Genomic DNA, 18,187 nt, shown 5'->3' on the forward strand with positions numbered 1-18,187 from the left:
ACAGTGCCACCTAATTTTATTAATGGATCAACCGTGCCTTGACCTATGGGGTGTGCCACCCTGAAAACTGATAGGCGTCTAGACTAGATCACCAGACCCTCTCTCCACATGCAAAAGGGCATACTGTACTATAAACTTAAGTTATCACACGCCAAAAAACAGAATAAGAAAACAAGACGTGACAAGATGTTAAAAAGACTAAAGTTGTCCCCCTCTAAACCTTGCATGGCTTTGGAATCGGGATCTACGTACCTGCTTGGGTCTTTGCTGTTTGGAAAAATATGAATGCATTCTGTTTTGTGAAAGGTCTTCTCCATCCAAGCCTTCTGAGTCTGTAAGAAAATAGAAAGAGAAAGCGCTGTGTTAATGCAGAGTCTTCAAGTGTATTGAAGGGGAAAGAATGAGATTCTGCAGAAACAGGAGTGCACTGCCTGCCCCCCAATAGAAATACACTGCAAGCCCAACAGATCTGAACTGAACTTTGTAGACGGGTGGATAACTATAAAAGTTTCTGCTCGCAAGACGTATGAGGAAGGGAGTATCCACATATATCTACTTACAGTAATACAGTAACATACAAGGGATGTAAATGGCGTTACTCAAAACAAAACAAAGAAGACCTACACATCAATACAAACGTGTAGATCTTAAACAAACTGGTCTCTTCTTTCACACTCAATTTAACCTTTCATAGTAAAATACTGTAAATTCATGTTTGAATTGTGTGCCACTGACTTTAGCTACCAATAACAATAAAGGCACTGTATCTCAAGTTATCACAAGAAATGCGCTCCAGATAGTTGCACTGCCATTAAAGTTTCAATGCCCTTGATCACATAATCCTCTTTGTCAAAGCTTGGTTATAATCTGTGTAGGTGCATATGTTCTCATACCTACTACCAAATATATATATATATATATATATATATATATATATATATATATATATATATATATATATATATATATATATATATATATAGTTATATATATATATATATATATTATGTATGTACATATGTGTATATATATATATATTTTGACACTACAACAACATGATTAAAACCGAATGTAATCCTAATTCATCCTCCACTGATAACCCCTCCTACTGCTTTTGAAACCATATCCCATTAACAATCTCCCAGAATGCTACTTTGTTAGTGTTGTTATTTATTACCCTATGTGCAGTAGGTCCCACTTTGAGTGAATTCCTGAAGTGCCCTACCTGGGTAGCAAGACAAGGAAGACCTTGTGGAGTACAAAGAGAAGCCCAATTGGATTTGACTGTGAAAATATTGAACGCTGGCTTTAGCTGTGTTTGTTTTCTCCTGTTCTGTGGCCGGTTCCTCTTGCTTGTTCCTGGGGTCTGTGATGCTCAAGATGGGGCTCCCTCACTTTATGAAGAGCAGTTCATATGATGTGCATGTGAGCAGGCTCTTTGTTCAGGCCAGTCCCATGACTCCAGTTGGAGGTAATCCTTTTGGGAGTCTCATGACCTATCTCCACTGCCCCGAGGGTATTTTCATCCCATGGTGGAACAAGGCAAAACAAATCTACTTTGATAGCTTCTGTAGTCTTCAATTTGTTAAACTTGCTTTTCCTTTTTTTTTAATTTGAAATGTCACCCCCCCATACCACTGAGGTATCAAGTTTATTTGCATAATTGAAGCAATTGGATACAAGCATTCTTTTCAAAAAGCCCTTATTAAGATTATAATTCTCCATTCTTTAGAAATTAAATACTCCCAGGCCTCAGGAGAACTGAGGTCACCCAACTCTAATTGTAGGTAATCTTTTCATTTCTTCAAATTATCATCCACATTATCGCCGATGCAGTTAAACATTAACTCTGTAACACGCAGCATATCCAAGATATTTTTTCATCACTTCTCATTGACTAAGTGTTTAAACAGAAGGCTTGCATAGGTTCCTTATGCAAAATAGAACAACTTGACAAATATGATTTTACAATAAAATGTATATTTTTAAGACTACTATACTGACAGGCAGGAAAGTCAGCATCAGCTGGCCTAAGGAATGTATAATTTATCTATATCTATCTATCTATCTATCTATCTATCTATCTATCTATATATATATCTATATATATATATATATATATATATATATATATATATATATATATATATATATATATTAATATTTATATAAAATGTACAAAAACATGTTTTTTTTTCGCCTCTTGCAGCTGACCGTGTCTTTAACAATACAAAACACAAACCTTGCCAAGAATGGACCGCTTCTAAAAGCATAAAACCAAAAACAAACAGACCAGCATTCAAAACCTCATTGTAGTTCAAACACATACACTTATAGAAAATCTTTATAAAAACACAACAAACAAAAAAAGAAAGTAACATTTTAATCTTTTGGGCAATAACTGCAAATGACTGCTTGTGGTTACATTTTAGTAATTCCACCTCCTCAAAGTGCTTTAGAAAGAATAACAATAAGTAGACTGAAAACTCAAATAAAATGTTTAGAAAGGCCTTTTGGCAAGTCAAGGGACCTGCACATGTAATTTGTTAATATTGTATGTGTTTGTATACAAAAAGTATGTGCTAAATATAGCAGGGCTATGGATAGAACCCCCTCCCTGCTAAAACGTGTGAAATGTGGCCAGGTGATAATTGATCAATTACACCTGACTACATGCTATAAGAGGAGCAGGCAGACAGCTCCCACAGTTAGCTTAGGAAGAGAGCTGAGGGTGCAATCTCCTACTTTTGCTATTTCCACCACTAGCCTTGACAGAGTGGCTACCCTACCACAGGCCTATACAAATCCTAAGAGGAAACCCCAGCACCAGTCTACGCCATGCAGGGCTTCCTTATTGTTACAAATAAAAACAGTATTTGAAAATACTAAGAATGCTTGCATAGATGCTTCAGAATATCTTATAAATATTGCAATGAATTCCAATGTTGCATCAGAATGCCCTCTTCCTCTGGATGACTTGTAGCAGACCCGTGTCTGACAAATTGGATGTATTGTTGGAAATATTAACTGATAACAGATCCTTCAAATATTATGGGGTTAGACCATTGACAACTTTGTACTGCTAAGTCAGAAACAGGTGTAAAATCTATCCTGAAACTCACTGCTAGCCAATATGCTGTAACTTCAACCTGGTAACAATGATGCTGTGCATTTGGAAAGTGTTGAGATGATCTAACACAATACAAGCGGTGCCAGCAAATAAGGCACTAAGGTAGTCTAGTCCAGACAAGACAAAGTAGATGATCAGCAACACAGCATTGAGCACAGTTTAGATGGATAAAGCATTGAAAAATAACCAGCAACTGAAAAAATATATTCCTCTATAGCTCTGTACATAGTATACAGTGTGGGGTAGTCCACTCAGTGTGTCCAGGGAGTTATATTGCCAATATATCCAGGTAAAACAGGGTTCTGCCTTCTAAATAGTCCACATGACAGGAGAGCTGACTGGATATCGCATCCAATACTGTCATGTCCACCTTACAGCACACACATACATACTGCATGAGCTGCAATTTACTGACATTGTGCTCTAGCAGTTATAGAGTACAGTAAGTAGTTTCAAAGTTTATTGTCTTAGATTTTACTTACTACACTTATTTGATGTTTCAATAATTCTGAGTGGTTCTACTGCAATGTAGGTGCTGATTTCAGATGCTCATTAAGCTAACAACTTAAGGTTATGAGGTTCAAATCCAGGCTTAGTGTCAAGACAACATCCTCTGTGACTTTAAACAGACATAAGATATCGATGAGTACTAAAAAAAAAAAAAAAAAAAAACACTTTCAATGCTTTAAAACACAGCATTATATAAATCATAACCAAATTAAAGGGAAAAAGGCAGAGAGAAAAGAGAGAGCTAAGGCAGTGTGGAGAGGTCAGGGGAGAGAGGGAAATCTGAGCTCCTCAAAGTGGAATTGGAAAGGTTGACAGGAGGAGTCAAATTTGTCACTGGATCCGCAGATAGTGAATTTAATTTTCTCCAACTGGAGCATCTGCATGAGATCCCTAATCCGGTGGCCATACAGAGGAGGGGCAGCTTGATTCAAACAGTATCAGATCTGGTGTCTAGCTATTAAAGTTGCAAAAGCCAGAGTGTCAGACTGCATTGTAGACCGACCAATTCCTTCAGGTACAACTCCAAAGACAGCATCAACTGCTGAGGGATAAAGGGGTGAGAAAAAGTTTTAAAAAATGGAAGACCACAATCTAAGTTTTGTTTTAAGGCTACAGAAGACCTTGGGCAAGTCACTTGATCGCCTTGTGCTGTATATGTATTTATATATTTACGCTCACTAGATACTCCCTGGTTTCACTTTCTAAGGACAGCAGTTCACTGGGTTAGTTTAACAATCCATATAATATACATGTTCTTGATAATATATTATTGGGCAACCCATTGTTCTAATCTTTGAGGCTATGATGTCATGGGCCATATTTTCAAAGCATTTACTCCAGTCTTTAATGAACTATTTTTTTTTTAACGAAGTAAAGCATCTGCTAATGTTAACAAACCAGACCACCTAAGCAATATAGTTCAAATTCTTTTTAGCACTCTCAATTTTGTAAAATTAACACAATTTTTTCTCCTTTCAAAAAATAAGAGTTAGAGGAAAAGCTTTGAAAATATGACCACATCAGTCTAAGCAGCCCAACCCTTTACAGGAGAAACAAAATAGGTCAAGTAACCCGGTAAGGATCGATCAATGGAGTTTCTTACTTTAGCCACTGCATTATTCAATGCTATGTTAATAATCCACAATTCAACCAAACCTATTCAACATCCTAATAAATTAGGTGTCTGTACCGAACAACAAACAACGGGCTCTATTTACAAAAACTTTTTTTGAAGAATTAATCTGGCTTGCAGCTCATGAAACCTTTTTAGGTTTTAGGTATGGTTAGAAGTTTATTCTCATATTTCAAAGCACTGTTTAACCTAAGAGATGGTTATAATCTTCAAAACACTTAAAACGGTCCATAAGGTTTTGTGAATAGGCCCTGATATAAGCTTTGTGACTAGTCAAAACCATTAACCGAGTTACACTTTTTCTAGTTCTTCCTGATAAACATTATTTCACCCTATATAATTTCACCCTATATAAATTGCTTTTAGCTGAGTCAATGGGATATAGTCACAAAACTTTATAGATCGTTTTAAAACATGTTTTGTTATAAGGACTGTTTTTTTTAAAGTCCATTTTAATTAATAAAAAGAAAGTTTGCACTTTTAGAGCGAGTAAGAAGTTAATTTAGCATTTTCAAAGCACTTTCTATTCTCAGAAAATGCATTTTAACTCTTAAAATGTATTTTTCATTTAACATGTCTTAATTTTTTTCCATTGCTTTATATGGGGGAAAAAATTCATCCTCATATGAGGCTATGATGCATTTGCATTTTCTATATGTTCCCATTAGTTTTTTTTTTTATCCATCCCCATGTGAGTTCACCATGCATGAAAGGGTTCAAATGACTAAGAACAGCCCTTAAAGTTTTGTGAATTGGACCAGCAATAACAACATAAAGAACTGATCAAACCACATATGCTGCTACAAGCAAGATAGACAATGAGAACTGGATACGAATCTCTTGAGTTTTGTGGACCAGCCCAGCATTTGCATTCATTGCTTTTCTTACTCTAACACCTTTCCTTTTTAAGGAACGTTTGGTGGTGGGCGACAGCTTTTTGCAGTTGTCCTGTCCTGTGTGGCTTCCGTTTATTGGGGGGTTACTTCTTTTGTTTATTATTTTCAACTGCGATGAGAAAAGCAGGGGCGTTGGAACACTGAAACTCAGGGTATACCACGTCTGCAGTGTGGGTCTATGGAGGAGTTGGATGAGACACGCACGGGTACGGTTGGTAATCACTGCTGTACAAAACAAAGAGAGCGCCCTGCCAAGTAAACAGTATGACGCATTTATTTCAGCTTACTTAAACTCATTATCCACAGCAATTAAAACTGAAACTCAACAAGCATCAAGTAACCTTGTTATAGACCCTTCGGAGAAGTCTGGACATCCAAGCAATAAAATGAAACACTCAGGAATCAGACTGAGCTTCCCTGAGCACTGTTAATGGGGTTTGCAGCCACGCTAAAGAAACATAACATAAAGTAACTGTTTTTTAGGAAACCGTTTCAATCTTCATTAAGACTTTGGGAATGTTAAAATACAAAACAATGGTTGTTTGTCTAAAGGACCAAATCGGCTTTGTAAATTTGGATAAACAGATTGTCTTTCTAAAGTACGTTACAGAAGCAATAAACAAACACTTATTCTACAGACACTGACATGTTTTATAGTTCAACACTTTTTAATATTTCTAAATGCAATATAATGGATCATGCAATTCCATTTATGAGTTATCATTATGGTATCTCATCACTTCGGCCACACAGATACTTCAGGACCCATTGAGGTCTTCTAAACGTGAGTTTTCTGGTTATTAAATAGCTAAATAAAATTAGCTGAGCGAAAGCCAGGCATCATTTCAAACAACATGCACATTAAATAGACTGTATAGCTACACTGTATGCACACTTTTATAACATTATTGTACTTATAACAAAACTATATGTTCAAGATAATTACCTATGTATGGAGTTCCATCCTCTCAATCATAGAATTGTGCGCTACGTGCATGTAGAACATATTAACCACATGTAGCTAATGTACCTGTGTTTGGAGTGAATCTATTGATCTACAGTTGGGGGGACCAAGCATTGACACCCACTCTTAATTACAATATTCGCTTAGTGAGTAGCATGTAGTAAACATTGATTTTGATTAAATGTTTAAATACCAGGGTGGAAACATCAAGGTTCTTGGTTCATAGCCCAGACTGTCTCCAGTTCTGAATTCAATCAAGCATTGTTAGATTGACTTAACTGGAGGGGAAAGAAAGATAGTAAATATTGACCAGTTTAAACTGACCTTTATGCAAAGACCTGTGCATGTTATGACAAGTCGTCTAGAGGCTGTGATAAATCCAAAGGAGGTTGCAATGGCGCTTGGCACCTCAACCTATTGAACTGAAAAGAGGCCAGGGCTGGACACTAATCGCTAATCACACTGTTCAAAGACAAAGGTATTGCCACTCAATTAAAGAGCAAGCTCTCTAGGTGAGAAGCAGTTATCTTATGCTAATGTCAGTATTTTGAACTCATCGGGTGCTACAGGAACTCCATTGCAATGTGCATAAAACCAACAAAGAGATTGTCTTTCAGTATTACCTCAAAATGTATGATTGAGTGTTTGTAGCAATGGATAGAATACCTAACATGAGTAGAAACAGATATATCTTAACCATTTGCAAAGAACATAATGGTGATGAAGATGTTGGCCAAAACAAGTCTGTACATGAATTTACATGACTTCTCTGTCTTGTATGAAATTAACGACATATGTTTAACTTGGCAACTTATTAAAAATAATTAAAAACCTAGAACACAAGCACCTCTATTTGCATGAGCCACAGGCACAGCTTCATGTACAGCACACAGGAAATACTTTTTTTTTGGTAATTTGATCAAAGTTTTATTTAACTAAATTTGATAAAGTGAACTATTGCAAAGTATGTGGAATTTAAAAACCAAAGATAAAAGGTATCTCTAATTGAATCTGCCCCATTGAGCAGCTAAATTGGATGAGTTACATCCTGCCTTAATATAGTGTGACAGGATAACTTTTTACTATATGACTAAGGCTTCATTCATGGTTTATTAGATATGCATTTCTCAAAAGAATCAGAAAACACATCAATAAAAAGCTGGAATCAAAGTTTCAGGGTTTTGGAGAAGCAGTGGAGAATTTGACAAAAGATATATAAGCAATAGATGCCTCATTTTTAAAATAGCATACACTTTCTAAAAAGGATGATTGTTCTTATGGTCTTTAGGGCCAGACAGTGGTCATATGAGTATAACATGTCATTGACCAGCCATGAGATAAACAAAAAGTCATAAGACGTGTTCCAAAATAAAAGTTGGAGGGGGAGGGGAAAGAGAGGTCATGAAAAGGTGTCAGAGAATGTCACTTGAGAATATTCACCTTAAAATATAAATTTTAATAGCAATGTAATGACACTTCAAACTTCTGTGCTAAGGACCAGTGGTACCACAATGGTAGGTAATCCATTGCGGTACAATGATACTGTATCCTTATCAGTGTGGTACAGTATTATTCATATTCAATGTTTGTTTCACTTTTTTACTCTCTCCGCTTTTAAATATCCTGGTTAGAATATTAAAACCTGCTCATGTTACAAATCCAGACATTTTTGTAAAACACATTTGAGTACCATATGTGTTGTTGTACAAACTGTACTGAATGAAGCTGTATTAATAAATAATATTACTACTGGACTTAGTGCAAATACTGTATGTGCAAGGTCCTGAATTCTCTGTTTACTGAAAAATCTCCAAGTTTTACAATAAGTCGGCATTGATTGATTTTCACACGAAATTGGACCCACTCAAGCATGTGAAAATACCCTAGATACCTTTATGTAAATAAAAAAAAAACTTTTTATTGTAACATGGGTTACTGTTAACATGCTAAACTGAATAACTGATACAGGTTAACTTCACGAAGAACAGAAGCAGGCAGGCTGCTTTTCTGATAAACACTATCAATTGGATTAAACTAGAATAAAAGGCCTCGTGGCAATGCATACAGCACAGATATACATGCTGTCATCATTACATCAAGCCCAGGTGATTATGAGATACCAAACACCATTGGTTAAAAACGCATACATAGCTAGCTCACAGGCTGCTGTGGTTGTCTTCACTGAAGCTAGTGTTTGATTGATTTTTTTTTTTCAACAGAAGGAGTTTCAGTTGGTTCCTAGAACAGCACAATGCACAGTGATGTGATATTGTTTAAAAATTACTAATGCTCTATTAAAACGCTAACAAAGCAGTTATATTCAGCTGGTTTAAACAGTGGCAGATCTAAATCACATATTTGTTTCTATTATTCAACAGTGCATGAGTCTGTTTAGTGCATTTATGTAAAACGCAAGAGAGCTATGTTGACATTTAGATATGGCATTATTTAGATCAAGCCCCCTTATTTTTGCATGTTTAATTAAAGTCATATAGTTAACAAAGCAGTTGTTAGACAGAAGTGCATTATGGGTATGTTTGGTTATGTGTGGAAGTTTAATTGAATGGAGAAACAACAATTGTTATGAAGTGGCACTGTATTGAATCCAGTATTGCATTATTTATTTGCCCCAGTTGACAATGTCTGTTTCAAGCTGCTGTTAAAACCCAACATTTATTATGAGTGATGGTGTTCTAAAGTGACATTTATTTCTAGCCAAACAAGCAGAGTTTTATCTGTTTCAATTGGCAATTATAAAGCTCTCAACCAATCACATTCCGAATAGATCAGCCCATCTCCCACAGGTAAGCGTCCTCTAAATAAACAATACTTTCGAATCACTTTGAAAGGCAAAATAAATTCCAAGGACCTTGAGCGATCCAGACCTAAAAACACATCTTAAAAATATAATCTAGTTCATATTCTACACAGTGGTCATTGCCTGTAGATTATTGAACTGGTCTTCTGGTTAGTGCCTTCACCTCAGGACACTGCTGTCAATTATGTAGCAGGTAATAACAGATATCACTGCTTAAAAGGAATCAAAGCACTATCTTTTGTGTAACATTTACAGCTGAAGCAGAAAATGCACTGCTTTAAGTAATCTGGATTCATTTGTGATTAACAGAAAATGTGATGCTTCTGCATGGGTAAAATAATCACTGTGTGGCTAATTCAAGGACCTACAGACCTCCTTCTCTGATTGTATTTTTATTATTTTTTTAGAATGTAATTCCCTGTGTATCACATCAATCAGGCTTTCATTACAAGAGAGTTCTAAATTGATTAAAATAATTGTGAAAGGTTCTGAAAGAGGGGTTAAGAAGTGACATAATAATATAATAATCTGCTGTCTTGGAAATGCGTATTCCTTTTATCTCTCTGGGTGAGATTCACATTTGACCTTGCCATCAATTAAGAATGTGCTTCTGCTTCATATATTCTACCAAGAGAATTATCCTGCTTTAATGTGCATCAGGGTTCTTTGTGACCCTCCTGTGCCTATGTCTTGTCATGTAGCTGTTTAATGCTGGGACAGTACAGTCTGTACAGTCTTGGGTGCCTTTAAGCCAAGTTAAAACTACAAGAAACCAAGTAGTCTGTAAAGAAACTTAAGAAAATCCCTTAACAAACATTTAGACTAGAAGTCTTTCTCAGTGTCTTCATTTTAGATAAGAGGTCGAAAAGAAGTCAGACAGCACTGATGAAAACCATAATGTTTGATAGATTGTTGTAGGTTCTCGTAGTTTTTATGAATTGCCAGCACAGTACTTAAGGTTCTCATTCCAATATATGTGTAAATCTGCACTACAGGGCGTAATATGTACAGCACACTTAGTATATTAGAATACATAGCTTTAGTGAGCATGCATTCTTCCAGTATAGTGTATCTGTATTTCTCAAGTCTTCATGAACCCCCTATTGGACTGTAATCAGAAGTGTGTCAAGATTAATAACAATAGCAGATGAGCTGGTGGATCTTCTTCTTCTTCTTCTTCTTCTTCTTCGTAGTAACTTCAGATAACTATCAGATTAATAATATTTCACTTATTGTATCCACAGAAATATAATATATGCAGTACTGAAAAGGATTTGGATCCTTATGCAGTACATTATACAGCAGTACTATTCTAAATGTAACCGTGAATTAACCAAATTGAATTAACAGTGGATTGTATTAAATTGTAAAATAACAGGGGTGCATTTTATACAGTATTTCAAGTCGTTTTTTTTTTTTCCCAATCAAATAGCTTCTCCAGACAACATTCTCTTAGTGTTGTTATATTCTCTCTGAGCCCAGATGAATAACCCTTTTCACTACCAGGATATGAAAGACTTTAAGATATGCTATTGATGTCATGTCAGTGACCTGCATTTGCAATAAATTGCTTTATCGAGATGTATTTAACAGGTTAAGTCTCAATAATTTGGTTCACAAAATCTAAAACTAATAATTAAAAACTATGAATTGCATAATCTAAAATATGCTGCTAACAACAGCAATAATCAGGAAATCCAAGTTTGTGTACAGTAGTTGTTTTACTGTCATTGTAAAACCATCTCTATTCTACCCTCTAACTGGAAAAGAGTCACTTTATAAATGTGCAGTTTCAGATCTTTTAATTTTTGTATTAATCACACGAAAGCAGGTATTTATCAGCATTAATCCTCTCCGGCTGGCTTGTCCTTTACTGGAACATTATCAGAGATTAAACGCAGTGCAGAAATGCTGTCCTTACATGCTGCCACTGAAAAAGGAGAGCGGTAGTGTGGGCGTTGATTGATCCTTTTTTTCAGACAATAAAAACACCTTACTGTTAACTAAGTAATTAACATAGGCAGTAGATGTGATGCAGACATGCCTTTGAATCAGTATTAGGATAGACTATCAAAGTGACTGTCAACCTCAGAAACTGGCAACTGAGAGCTTGTCTCTTGTACACAGCTATATCATTGCATGTGTCAGCTGGCACTGGTATCGATAGCTTCTGCATACTTGCTTTTACTTCTGTACAAATAATTCTGTACCTACACAGCGTAACCGATTTGCACTGTTCTGTACAAAATAATTATTTGTTTAGCTACAATAGATTATACAGTAAGCTATGTACAGTATAGTTACTCCTAGTTATTATTACCTGTGCATTTCTTGCAATTGGGGTCTGCGACATCCATGTTGTAAAACACGTGAAAGGCATTTCAATGCACAGAAATGCGTTGATTGCTGACATATGCCTACTGGTTTGATTAATGCAGTTTAAGGGCTGCAGGCTGGTCCAATCAATGATGGATAATAAATCAAAAAATCAATGAATAAGGCCACTATACTGTATAAGCGAAATAAATATATATATATATATATATATATATATATATATATATATATATATATATATATATATATATAATATCACATATCGGTACTGCCATTTATTAATAAATAAAAACGTTAGCATACCCCACATTTTTTTTTTTTGTAATATAAAATTTCCAGAAAAAGCTTAAATCGAATTTAGAAAATAACAAGGGGTCTAAAATATATATATATATATATAATATATCTATATATTTATACATCTATATATATATATAAAATGTAGTATCAATGAAGATTTAATATTTAGCTAAATATTTAACTGAATCTTAAATCTCTTATCAATATTTAATATTTAGCTAAATATTTAACTGGCCACCTAAATCTGGAGTGTATGCAAATAATCTCCGCCCCCTTTGTGCTTTCACAGGATTTGATTGGCTCTTGTAATGCTAATCGTGGAATATGGACATTTCAGCATCTTAATAAGCGGCATTCACATTAGTAAATGGCAACTTATTTATAGTTTTAAGAGGAGCATTATTGGATTGTGTTAAAACACATCTTATGACTACTTTTAAGAACCTTTAGTAAATGAGACCCAATGTTTATTAAGAAATATGCTAATGTCAACAACCCACAGTAGAAAAATGGTAATTACCTGAAAATGGTAATCCCTGATAATAATCCTATGCCTTTTAGAACATGCAAGGAAAACCATAAAATAACTGCTTTCCCGCAGCCAAAAAATACACAATTTAAAATGCATACAAAAATAAAAAAAGCAAAAATAAAATGCAAGTATTTTATATATATATATATATATATATATATATATATATATATATATATATATAGAATATAAATTACAGTTGATTTGTCAATGTACATTCACCAACAGAACCACAGAAAACAGTAAATATCCCCATCTAGTGGTCAAAATGTATAATGACTTTTTTTCTTCCCATTGGCTTTTTTAGATTGCTGCTGTACTTAGGGGTTGTTAATTTTTCTTTTTCCTTGTTAAGCCTCTACAATACCTTCCACAACTCTCCGCTGATGAGACTGGGGATAGCCAAGCATTCAATCTGGGGTGAATAAACACAGTCACTGCATGGAAAAGCTCATTTTAAACCAGACTGACATCTGCAAATGGCTCCTGACACCACCCGGGCCCACACAGCAGAGGCCAGTCTCTTTATTAACAAAGTCAATGGGAATCAGGCCAGAATTTAGGGAAAAGCTGTGAAAATTGGCAAGAGTCTGTGGACTCTCGTTATTTTCACGCACATTCAGTCTTTTGATGCTAAATCTGTAGCTATAATTTCAAGTGGTACTGTATCACTGCAGGAACACAGTGGTTAAGAGTTCACATGACCAGATTAAAAAAAAAATAAAAAAAAATAAAGCAGTTGTCGTTGTTGTGTATTTATTTATTGTTTGTGAGACACTACAGATGTTGTGATCATTTTCAGATGAACAGTTAGTCTAACCCATAAGGGATAGTGCTGTAAACTACATGAGCGTAAATGCAGTAGTGATTGAAATAAAAGCTGGACCACTGGGGAGAATTGAGGTTTACTAGATAATATTTGGATATTTATGGATTCTGACCCCTGCTGGTGAGATGAGATCAAATGAAAAGCTCTATAACCACAAATGTAGATTAACCTGATTTGCATAGTGGTGTAGATACTTGAGGTGCATGTGCGCCACACTGTTATTTAATGATGTTTTTAGGGTTGTTTATTTATGCCTACAATGGTGCCCTATTTCATGCAAGCATTATTAAGCACTTCATTGATTATTGTGCATGCTGTTCATTTATTTTGTAGGTCGATATTTTAAATCGCCAGCCGTTTTTATTATATCCCTTTTCCAGTCCTTTAGAGAAGATTTGGTTAGAAAACTCAGAGGGATTATTCACACATACATCGGTGGGTCCTGAAAACAACATAAAATGAGGGACAAGCCATTCAAGAGTTACTGTTACTGTATGTTCTGCAGATCAGGTATGTGGATGAAAATGTATGACCTATATTAAACAATGAATACTGGTACTACTGTCATTATTAAAAAGTGCGTCAATTTTGGCACAGAATATAGTCGAACGCATCTAATACCACTCCTAATAATGTTACACTGGTCTTATTACAATATCTTCACATTGAAAATTCCCAGCAGGATTATAAAGGACAAGCTCCTGATAACAGCACTTCAGTTATCATTGCACTCAGGTTAATATTAATCACCTATACCAGTCATACAATTGATTTTTACCCCACTTCAATATAGGAAATAAATGCACATTCAAATGTAAGTAAGTTGCTGTCGCACAGTATAGTATAGAACACTGCAATATGTATGTTTATAGTTTTTTAATTGTTTCAATGCATTTAACATGTACAGTGTTCTAGACAAGTATTAATGAACACTGTTGCAATCAATCTAACACCTAGTACTATATTTGAGTTCAGCATGCAAAAATGTGTGCGTTTCAATGGTTCTTTTTCCAGGTTATTGGTTAACCTTTGATAAAGTTAATGGCACTTATTTTTTACCATTTATGATGATAGTTAAAGGGTTTGACGATACATGGAAGACCCAAGTATAACCCGCATTTGGCAACTGTCAATTCTGCACCCAATCAGGGTACTGCATATACTTAGAAAGTAATATGATGCTTCTAGTTCATGTAACAAGAGGGGCTTGACTTGCCAGAATTGGGATCAGGAGAGAGGCTCACAGTTAAAGGCAGACACTAAACCTGGAACCAGCAACAGTAGGTGAAATATTTAATTGCAGGGCTTGCTTCTATTTCTGCAAAGCTTATCATGTTTAACCTTCCTGGAGATAATTGTAACTCAACACCCACCCCCTCCCCCCATATATAACCTGAGAAAAATTACCTCAACACTGTTTTCATTTTAAGACAAGCAGCTAGGATGCCCATCTTGAAATAGATACAGGAAACCAAACCAGTTTGCATTAACAAAGCAGCTCCCTTACCTTTTGCGATCCAGATGTGGTGCGCTTGATCGAGGAACGTTTTAAAGAGCCGCTCTTGTGCTTTAAAGACCCCATAAACATTTTTCCTCAAAACAATGAAGCAAAGTGAGAGGTAAATTGAAAGCACAAAGAAAAGGAAGACCCCCTGCTGCAGTGTACCAAAGAGATGAGCTACACAGACCAGACAGGAAAAAATAACCACTTTCCCTAGCTTCTATAATCAGGCTTAATCCACACAGCTCCTGAGAACTATACTTTTTAATGGATGAAGATTTAATAAGTTGTGATTGAAGGAAAATCTGCTTTAGAGTGCTGTGGTCTGAAAGGTTTTTAAGCATGCAAATGCAAAAGCATGGGACTAGTCGGATGGAAATAATTTTGATATCGGCGGAAAAAAGGCACAGGGAGAAAGAGAGCAGATGATCTGTAGATCCGGGGCTGGTGTGAGGCTTGGTGGAATTTCAGAAGGGAAAAACGGAGCTGTGGCTGGTCTTCATGACAAAAGAAATAGCTTTGCTGAAATATATGAGCCTTCAACACTTTTCCCCAGGTAATGTGGATTTCCTATTGGCCCGATGTTGATGGCTGAAGTTTAATGCCGGCTCCAGGGATCAACCAAAGTGCAGCTTCCCTAGTGTCTCACCATGGCAACCGTCTGGAAAGGGCTGGGTGGGGCACTTCTCAGGGGACATTAGATGGGCACCTCACGTAGAGATGTATTGCCACTGCTGCTATGTTCCAAAGCGTATTTATTTCACTTATTTCAATGGCCAGCTTCAAATTCAGAACTGCGCACTGCAACTACAATCTTAGCTACTTGGGGAACCAGTTGATTGAGCATTGGATTGGATAACTGTCCTTGTTTCATTGGTGACTGCTCCTCTTAATGTGTACAGGGAGGCATTTACATTAACTGATCATGACAAGCCACATTAACCTCTGCCTCCACGTTGAAGAGACCAGATCCTGCTTCCACTGTGTATGTGTCCAATCCACAATATTCTGATCTATGCATTTCTCTATTCACATGTGCAGATGTATAACCACTTTTGAAAATGACAATCATGCTTATGCAATCCTATTGGAAACAACACACATATGTTTATCAGTGGCACAGATGAAATAAGTATTTACCGACTGCCCTATTTAATATAAAGCACATATCTTTACTGTTATTTTATTTGTGATGATCTGGTTAAGTCTCACAGCTGCTGGAGATGTATGGCATAGTCAGGTCTCTGAGTCTGACCCTGAGAACAGCTTGTATTGAAATAAAATACTTCTGGACAAAGAGATAAAAAATAAAATTTGAAAGCCTGGGTTATCACTCCCTAAAGAACAGTTAACATATAGTAATTACTGTTTTGGCCTCTTTACACTGGCTCCCTGTGCAGTATAGAATTGATTTTAAGATTTTGCTGTTAACTTACAAGGCCCTGAATGGATTAGCACCTAGTTATTTGCAGGAATTACTGACCTGGTATCTTTCTAAGCGCACTCTGAGATCACTGAGATCACGGGGATGCGGGGCTGCTGGTTATTCTTAGGGTCAACAAAAGCAACACGGGAGGTAGGGCTTTTTTTTTCTTGTAGAGCTCCTAAATTATGGAATAGTCTGCCTTTGTTTGTCAGGAAAACTGGGACCGTTACAGTTTTCAAGACTAAAAACACACTTTTATAAAATAGCTTTCTTATCTTAGTGGATTTTAATGTAACTTAAAATGTTTTGCTTTTGTATTATAATTTATGTGTATACTATTATTTAAATATATTATTTAAATGGTCTGATTATGGCAGTTGTATGTGTGACATGCTACACAAATACATTGTGGTTTGTTCTGTTTTTCTACTATGTACTCTACAGTGCTTGGCAATACTTTTGTATAAAAACCGCTATATAAAAGTAATATATAAAAAATAAATAACATTTATCTTCCATTTCTATTAATTTCAGTAGAATTTTTTTCAGCATGTCAGCCCCACCTAGTGGAATTTTGTAGACTTGCATAAGAATTGTAAAGAAGATTGTAAGATAACCCTGTGATGCATTTGTCCAGTATATTGAACATTCTGGTGGTCCAGATGGTTGATTAGAATACATTTTGAAAGTGTTTAACAAATTATGTGCTTGAATTTTTTTTTTTTTTCATGAAATTGTGTATTTCAATAAATCTTATAATAATATTGAGACAGTAAAATGCTAAATTAATAACCAAATGCATTGCCAGACTGGATTATGAACTGCTGGGCACAAAGATTTAACTCATGTAATACAATCTAAATGTTGTTTAACAAATGTGAATTTCACAAAGTATTTAAAAAAGAGCAAATAGCTAAAACATTTGTTACTGTTATCTTACAATCTTAATTAATGACAGTATCTTGTATCATTCTAAATGGTCCTTTTTGCTAATGGTTCTGTGTTAACCCTTATACAATAATAAAAACCCTTATACAAAAATAAATGTAATAAAGCATAGTGAAAGCATAGTCAATCATAGGTAAGCTTTGTAAAGAATAGCTAGCTATGGTAAAGCACATTGATAAAGATGGCAACCCAGGGTAAACTAAGGAAAACCTTTATAAGGGAAAGTACTAAATTGCCATGTAAAAGGCAGCACCATCTAGTATGTTCTGCCTATTGTCAGCCGTACAAAAGGAAATCTGTTCACTAGGTAGTTAAAATACTGTGAATAGCTGGTCTTAACTGTGCTTGCTGGCAAAATAATGTGCTGATTAACACTGTGTAATGTAATATAGTATATAAACCTCTTTGCAGGAAACATCATATCCTACAACTTACCTCAGACCTCTATGCAGTTAACTCTTTATTAAAGACCATGGACCACTTGGATATATAGCGACCATTCTGATGAAGGCCAGAAGAAATAAACATTATTTGTTAAAGCACTTTTAGATGATCTGCAGATTGATCAATATATCTGGCTTGAAAAGGATATTTTGTAGTGATACAAGCATTGAATGTATTATCGTATTCTCATACCACAAGTTACATTTAACATTAAATCTTATGTTTAATATGACAAAAGTAAAATGAGACAATCATGTTAACATAGGGAAGCACAATTCCTCTTGACCTTGAAATAAGAGGATCAGATGAAGGTTAATCCTCACCACAAAAGAACTACAGTCCGTCATTCAAAGTAAACTCACTTTTGCAGTGCCAGAAATCTCTACCAGAAACAACTAGACGGTTTTATGAAAACAGAAA

The 18,187-nt window shown here is 35.5% G+C and overlaps 1 pseudogene; it reads right to left on the reverse strand.

Moving 5' to 3' along the window:
* LOC121299245 overlaps positions 1–18,187 on the reverse strand; it is a 44,125-nt pseudogene that overhangs the window by 6,018 nt on the left and 19,920 nt on the right.

The sequence above is a fragment of the Polyodon spathula genome, chromosome 24 (genome assembly GCF_017654505.1).
Source record: "Polyodon spathula isolate WHYD16114869_AA chromosome 24, ASM1765450v1, whole genome shotgun sequence".
NCBI classification, from domain to species: domain Eukaryota; kingdom Metazoa; phylum Chordata; class Actinopteri; order Acipenseriformes; family Polyodontidae; genus Polyodon; species Polyodon spathula.